The sequence below is a fragment of the Hesperophylax consimilis genome, unplaced genomic scaffold (assembly GCF_061612785.1).
Source record: "Hesperophylax consimilis isolate HC1 unplaced genomic scaffold, BYU_Hcon_1.0 scaffold_44, whole genome shotgun sequence".
Taxonomy (NCBI): Eukaryota; Metazoa; Arthropoda; class Insecta; order Trichoptera; family Limnephilidae; genus Hesperophylax; species Hesperophylax consimilis.
The window spans coordinates 578,970-587,296 of NW_028301274.1; the positions used below are offsets into that span (position 1 = coordinate 578,970).

Consider the following 8,327-nt stretch of genomic DNA (forward strand, 5'->3'; position numbering starts at 1 on the left):
AACTTTACATACCGATTTTCAAAACAACATAATGAACCTTTCTGAAACAATACTAAACTCCAATAAAAGGGGTAGATAACGATATTATTTCACCGTTTCAACATTAATGGTAAGAGGATAAGTCAACAAAGCCAACGAGCCTTTTGATACACATGGACAGGATAATACAGCCAGGTATCCCCACAAATTCAAATTCCCGGAGTAATTTAGGAAAGGTGCCGCTTTGTCTTGTAGCGAGGTCCCGTTGCAGGTTATAAACCTCCCAGGGATAAAGGGTGAAGGACTTTTAAATTGCAAGCGCAGAAACGCAGGTAAATATATTTGAAAATATCACGTACGACCGCTGTGTTGGCAATTTCATAATAATAATAAAAATACTATTCAACAGTCGACGGATAAATAAACTAATAATTTATAGCCAGACCAAGTGCTGATTTATTAAAATCCGGTTATTATCGGGATTGCAGGCCATTTCCTATTTAACTTAATTTCTAGTAAATTTCTAATATATCTCAACACGGGTTCATGCACCTGCATTTGTCCGGATAATATACAATAACGAAATGCGAAAATATTAGATTTTTCATGAACACGTGTTCCGACATCGCGATAACACATTCGTTTTTTACTGAAAGTATATTAGGGAACTATCAATTCATTCGTTAAAGGCCTGCAATTCCGTTTTCTACCAGATTACGAGTAATTTGAAGAGATTCAGATAAATCATATCCGACAAGCGATACCAAAAGTATTGAATTAAATTATAATTCTTTATTCGAAATGTGTATTTGTTTTGTTAAAATGTTCGACAGATGTGAATAGATGTCGTAATTTTTCAAATTTTCTAACATACGAAAGGTATATTTCCTTTTTTGAAATGCAATGATACTTTTTTGTTTTGTTTCACAAATCCTACAATAATAATATCCCTTGATTTCAGGGGTATGCGCTAGTCATTAATTTAATTGCCTACCGTGATCAAGTAAATGTAATTTATATAACCCAATCCATTAACCCACTCCTAAAGCAAAATTTGAAATGAAGGTATTTCTTTGAATAATTTACGTTAATAAACAGCATCGTTGAGAGAGTACAAACTTCAAACAAACCAGTAATGAGTTTATCATCTGTAGATAATTATATAATAACTTTATAATTCGCTCGCAAGAAATAACAATTGACTTAATAGGGTGCGACAGCTGAAGTCAACAGGTCCCGTATTATTTATAAAAACCTATGTATTCAAGGAAAATAATACAATATTTGCGACATAGAACACAGCTAATTAGGTACAATACTTATGTTACCCTGCAAAAATAATTTACAATTTTGTTACGAAAATAAATAACATCATCAATCATACATATAATTAACATTTTTGTAATCAAATTCTCCACAAACAAGTTGTTGGTATTTTGTTGTTTTTCGATTGAATTCCTGGATCCGTGAAAAATCACGCCATATAAAGTTAAACACAACTTTTAAAGTAAACGATAAAATATATATTTTTTTAAATGCAATAGCCAATAATTGAACTCGGTCAACTGCTTGGAAGGCAACAATGATGTCCATAAATTCATGATTAGTATGTACGGACAGCATAATATACAAACTATATATTATTGAAATTTAAAATGCTGCGTACTTCCCATCCAAAAATATATGTGTTTATTATCAAATGGAAAATTATTAATTTAAATATTTGTTTCACTAAAAAATGTGTTTCGGGTGGTTTATCTTAACATAAATTTGAATCACAATAATTACTTACGAAATGGGAGGATATTTGACAAAAAATGTGAAATTTCAGCCAAATTCTCAAATCCTAATGGTGTCCATCTGTACGACGACAACAAACAAATTGAGGAAAAAATAAACAAAAATGACAGCCCGAAATCAAGGGTTTTACGACTTCAATGGAAACGCGATACAAATTAACACGAACACACTGAAATTAATTAAAACAGATTAAAAACACGTTTGCGACGAATGTTATAGTAATTGTTGTTCATTAATTAACTAATGTAAGCACACTATTGTCTTCCGCTTTCAAAACACCACGGAATATAATAATACATTAATTTATTCTCAGCGAAATTCACGAAATAAACGGCCTCTCGGCCTCTAAACGTCCCGAAAGCATCACTGAAGCATGACTGAAGTACTGATAACGTTTACTAAGTCAAAAGGTAGTGTTATAATCCCAGCCTATGCTATAAATCTAAGTAATTAAAGTCAACCTTTATTTCTTTCTACATCTTAACGTATTGCACTCCGATAGCCAATATTCTGGCTTCTGAGCATTTGGTTGCTAGCTCCGATAGCCAAAATAGTGGCTTTCCCAGGCGGTAACTTTGAAGCTCTGTTTTCCCCATTTACGGATAACATTATGTGAATTTTATTTCACAATAGTGTACATAAAGGATTAAATATTCCTTAAAATGTATTCGTAGTCAAAACACATTAAAGGATTAGCTTATATAGTGTTTATTAGAATTTTTGGCTTTTTTGACCTACTTTGTATTTTTCTGTGTGCCGTTTTATTTGGTCAGTCTGTATCGGTACATTGTTCGCGGCGGAGCTCCTCCTACTGTGGTGACCATTATTCTGTGAACGTTTCAAAACTGAAATAACAATGAAATATTTTTTGAAGTGAAACTTCTTTACCCGCGTCATGCAATTTCGAGGACCGGAGTAAAACGAACTCATGACCGAAACGAAAATGCGGGACCGATTAAAGTTCATTTGATCTAGTCAAAGTTTTGAAGTAAAATATAAATGCTTCTTAGCTCATCTCGACAACTGGCGTTGGTGGTGTAATGGTCAGCGTAGTTGCTTTCCAAGCAGTTGATCCGAGTTCGATTCTCGGCCATCGCACATTATTTTTTTGTTTTTAACGCCTTTTTTTTTTTCAATGGTTGACCATAATATCAATCCACTAAGTAATATTTTAGGCCTGTAGCATACTTGAAAAGTTAAAGAATGATATAAGATTGTTTATGATGTTAACGATAAAAAAATAATCAATCCACTAAGTAATATTTTAGGCCTGTAGCATACTTGAAAAGTTAAAGAATTTTATGATATTATTAATGATAGTAACGATAAAAAATAAAAAAAAACATAAAATTACCATAAAAAATGGGCCAACGGCACGCGGTGTTCCCAAGCGGTCACCCATCCAAGTACTGACCGCGCCCAATGTTGCTTAACTTCGGTGATCGGACGAGAACCGGTGTGTTCAACATGGTATGGTCGTTGGCAAACGCTAAACAATATTAATTTCTATTCTACCTGCCAATAAATATATGAAAATTAGTATAAAAAAGCCCTAATAATACTGAAAACATTAGCAAGGTGTGTGCGACGTTGATAAAAATAATCATTACATACGCGCTTGAAAAAGATCGTAATTACATCCATAACTTTGCAGGAATTTTTTTTTTCAATGGTTGACCATAATATCAATCCACTAAGTAATATTTTAGGCCTGTAGCATACTTGAAAAGTTAAAGAATTTTATGATATTATTAATGATAGTAACGATAAAAAAATAAAAAAAACATGAAATTACCATAAAAAATGGGCCAACGGCACGCGGTGTTCCCAAGCGGTCACCCATCCAAGTACTGACCGCGCCCAATGTTGCTTAACTTCGGTGATCGGACGAGAACCGGTGTGTTCAACATGGTATGGTCGTTGGCAAACGCTAAACAATATTAATTTCTATTCTACCTGCCAATAAATATATGAAAATTAGTATAAAAAAGCCCTAATAATACTGAAAACATTAGCAAGGTGTGTGCGACGTTGATAAAAATAATCATTACATACGCGCTTGAAAAAGATCGTAATTACATCCATAACTTTGCAGGAATTTTTTTTTTCAATGGTTGACCATAATATCAATCCACTAAGTAATATTTTAGGCCTGTAGCATACTTGAAAAGTTAAAGAATTTTATGATATTATTAATGATAGTAACGATAAAAAAATAAAAAAAAACATAAAATTACCATAAAAAATGGGCCAACGGCACGCGGTGTTCCCAAGCGGTCACCCATCCAAGTACTGACCGCGCCCAATGTTGCTTAACTTCGGTGATCGGACGAGAACCGGTGTGTTCAACATGGTATGGTCGTTGGCAAACGCTAAACAATATTAATTTCTATTCTACCTGCCAATAAATATATGAAAATTAGTATAAAAAAGCCCTAATAATACTGAAAACATTAGCAAGGTGTATGCGACGTTGATAAAAATAATCATTACATACGCGCTTGAAAAAGATCGTAATTACATCCATAACTTTGCAGGAATTTTTTGAAGTGAAACTTCTTTACGCGCGTCATGCAATTTCGAGGACCGGAGTAAAACCGACTCATGACCGTGACGAAAAAACGGGATCATTTCGCTATAGGAGCCTAGCTAATATTATATACCTAGTTTAACTCACTCTCCTAACTCATCTTCGCTGTCTACAGGCAGAGCGCACGACTGTGGTCGTGAAGAACCGAGGTTCGATCCCCGCTTTAACTAATTTTTTTTTTCTTTTTTTATAACTTTTAATTTTTTTTATCACATGCTACTTATAAATATGTCAATAGACAGAAAAAAAGAGAGAATGAAATGAAAAGAGAGAGAGAGAAGAATACTAGAAGTTTCACTTCTGTCTTGCGTAGGCTTGACACACCCATTTTTTTAATATATTCTTATCGCCATGGATCAATTTAATGAATATTTCGAAGAAAGTGAAATAATAAATCAAAGTGTAAATAATATTGAATCTTCCTTGAATAATGCTTTTGAAAACATTGAAGACTTCCAACCTGACTGTGATGACGATCTTTTGATATTTGATAACGTTGACTCTATTGTGAATAATTCTATGCTAAACGGTAACGAATCAGATAGTGGAAGTGATATCGAAGCGCGACCAAGTAAAAGAAGGCGAGTTGTTTTTTTCTGAAAGTGAATCAAACAGTGATAACTGGGAAATTTTAAGTAATATTTTTTAACCAAAAATTTATGATTTTTCCATTGGTAGCAGACGCGCTGGTCCTAATATCCCATCAAATTGTAATGAGCCGCTAGATTTTTTCAAATTGTTTTTTTACTGGTGAACTAATAAAATCCATAGTCAGTAATACTAATAATTACGCAAATAATATTATTTCAAAAACTCAAAATTTAAGTAAAAATTCTCTTTGGCATTCTTGGAGAGATTTGGATGAAGGAGAATTTAGAGCTTTCTTGGGAGTCATATTAAATATGGGAGTGAGACCACATCCCAATCTCCAAGATTTCTTCTCGACTGCTTTTGTCGCTTACTCCCCATTTTTCAGAAGTATTTTTAAAAGAGATCGTTTTTTAAAAATATTTTGGATGCTACATCTCAATTCCAATGAAACAGATAACAACGAAACACTTGAAAAAAGAGTTGATAAAGTAAATGGATTTATGTAACATATAGATAGTAAATGTAGAGAATATTTATATTTGTATAATTATTATTATTAATTAATTATTAATTATTATAATTATATATGAATATATTTTATATTTTATATTTTATGTTCAAATCTGCCACGGTGTTTCTAGAAGTGCACAATAACTCTGAGCATCGGTAATCGGCCGAAGGAATAGGCCACCTGTGCAGTGTAAAGAGAACCGAGCAACCGTGTCAAGTGTAAATGCGTCAAGTGATTTATAATGGGTATTCTTTGAACTATGGTGACTGTAAACAATATCCGATACGACAGGGCGACACTACTACATCTCAAAAGTGAAAGTGTTTTTATGGACCCTAAATTAGCTGCAAAAATATCGTTATATGACCTTGGACGCGATAATAATACTACTCATAAAATTAGATCTCGGGGTTGTCGTGCTGGACGCTATCATAAAAAACATTTTACAACAAGTTTTAAAAGTGATAGTGTGTTGAACCCTTCAGTGACTGCAAAAGCAACCATATACAATCCAGTCCGTGATCCGAATGTGAAATTTAGATACAGGGGGTGTCGCGGTGGACAAAAAACAAAATATTTATGCAGGGAGGAACAATACGTTCCAATAATTATTAATAATAACAATAGTAATGAAAATAATAATAAGTATCCGTCAGTACAGGGTGTTCAAGTAGTCGGACCAATCGACAAACAGAATTACCTACCGTCTATAGCCCTCCGCGATTCTGATAAATTCCACAACAACTTAAATGAAATTAGATTAGAACGACATGCCAACTACAGGAGCAGACAGCTTGCGATTGGTTCCTGGAATGCGCGATCCCTTAACAACAAACTAGAGGTGGTGGACGATATTTTCAGCGACCAAAAACTCCATATCCTTACGGTCACAGAAACTTGGCACGAGAACAGTGATTCGTACTCAATTAAGAGACTCAGAGCTTTAGGGTATGTGGTTCTTGAAGAAGCCCGACCTAGTGGGGACCTACCATCAAACAATATCTCACACGTGAATCACGGGGGTGTCGCGATAATAGCCCGATCAGGATAACGGCTAAACAAAGTAGCTCTCGGTACATTTAACACGTTTGAGTATATTGGATGCAGGGTTTCTTCTTCAGGAACGTCGTTCATGTTGTGCACCCTTTATAGGCCCGGATCGAAACCAATCTCTGTCGAATTTTATAATGAGTTTTCACAGTTTTTGGAAGTTTCAGTCGGACTCTCCGACACACTCATTATAACAGGACATCACCAAACAATGTTAAATTCTTAGATCTGTTAGCCAGCTTTGGATGCCACCAATGGGTCGACGTCCCAACTCATGATGCTGGTGGTACATTAGATGTACTAATTTCAAAGAACAGTGATACACCGCTTTCAGCAGATATTCGTGATATAGGACTTTCAGACCATCGGCTCGTTTGCACTGATATTGATTTTAACCCGCCTAGAGTACCATATAGAACAATTGTATCAAGAGAATGGCGTAAATTTTGCTTTAGCGATTTTCTGGAAGAGTTACAGACCTCTCTCTTATGTACACCCAATGTTTGGGAAACAAAGACCCCTACCGAACTTGTCAAGACATATAATAAAACACTTTCATGTCTGTTAAATAAATATGCCCCGACATCATCAAAAACACGGAAAGTTCGAAAGTCTGACGGCTGGTTTGACGATGAATGTCGAAACCAGAAGAGATTTATGCGGAAATTAGAGAGGACCTATAGGAAAAACTCGACACTCAACACGACGCCCGACGCCACCGAGATGACGGAGCCCGCAGCAGGCCCCTCTTGGGCAACAGGACCCAGTCCTGCCCCCACGCGCCCACCGATAGGCCCAGCGTCGGCCTACGTGGCGCCCCCGAGACCGCAGCAGCCGATGGAGACGGCTGCCCCCCAGGATGGAGGCTGGACGAGGCCGTCCAACCCCGTGAAGAGGCCCATGTCCCCACGGGGACCACAACCGCTCCAATGTGGCAACCGTTTTGAAGAGTTGCCCGAGGTAAGCGAAGGCGCCGGCGCGCCGCGTATCAAGCGTGCCAACACTAATTCATCTTTCTCCCCCGCAGGTACCGGCAGGAGAGACCGCGTTCCCCCGGTTGTGATGACCCTGAGGAACATGACACACGCGCAGATCACAGCTGCGGTCCAAGGACACCTGGGGGCTGGTAAGCTCTTCACTTTCAGGTACAACAGGGGCGGCACGGCTAACATCTTCGTGCGCACGATGGAGGACCACCGCGCCCTTACCAACGGGCTGCGAGCGGAGGCTCGCGGCTTCCACACGTTCACGGCCGAAGCGGAAAAAATGAAAAAGGCCGTCATCAAGGGCCTGCCGCTCGTTGAAGTGGAAGAAATCAAGGCAGATCTGGAATCACAAGGATTCCCAGCAGTGAAGGTAGCCGGTGCCCCAAAAGTAAGCCATAATGGCAAACATTCATTTCTTCGGCACTTTAAAAGGAACCATATTATTTTGGGAAACCAATCAATGATGCAATATTCAAATTAGTCACATGACCCTTTTTTGCATCTTAGGGATTAAAGTCCACAAAGCTCTCACGGTCCCAGAGACGTGGAATACTATATAAACAGGAACAAGCTGTTCCCCTACGTTCACAATTAACATCACTTGTGCTGCTTACACGCTGCACCTCTACGCATTATTGTCATTGTCATTTAATTAATGTACTTATCATTTAATTAAGTAAATAAGTGTACTTCTATCTAAATAAAGTAATTCAACTAAATCTATAAAGTTGTTATCTCTACGCATTATTGTCGCAAGTTATCTCTACGCATTATTGTCATTGTCATTTAATTAATGTACTTATCATTTAATTAAGTAAAT

General features: G+C 36.8%; 3 non-coding genes across 3 annotated transcripts; all 3 read right to left on the reverse strand.

Annotated features, from left to right (window-relative positions):
* Positions 1 to 3,144: 3,144 nt before the first annotated feature.
* Positions 3,145 to 3,263, reverse strand: LOC149408906 (5S ribosomal RNA). The gene has a single exon (XR_016305348.1). It is a non-coding gene; the product is annotated as a 5S ribosomal RNA (ribosomal RNA).
* A 322-nt stretch (positions 3,264 to 3,585) lies between these two features.
* On the reverse strand, positions 3,586 to 3,704 carry LOC149408907 (5S ribosomal RNA). The gene has a single exon (XR_016305349.1). It is a non-coding gene; the product is annotated as a 5S ribosomal RNA (ribosomal RNA).
* Positions 3,705 to 4,027: 323 nt separating this feature from the next.
* LOC149408908 (5S ribosomal RNA) lies at positions 4,028 to 4,146 on the reverse strand. Its single transcript, XR_016305350.1, has one exon. It is a non-coding gene; the product is annotated as a 5S ribosomal RNA (ribosomal RNA).
* Positions 4,147 to 8,327: the final 4,181 nt, after the last annotated feature.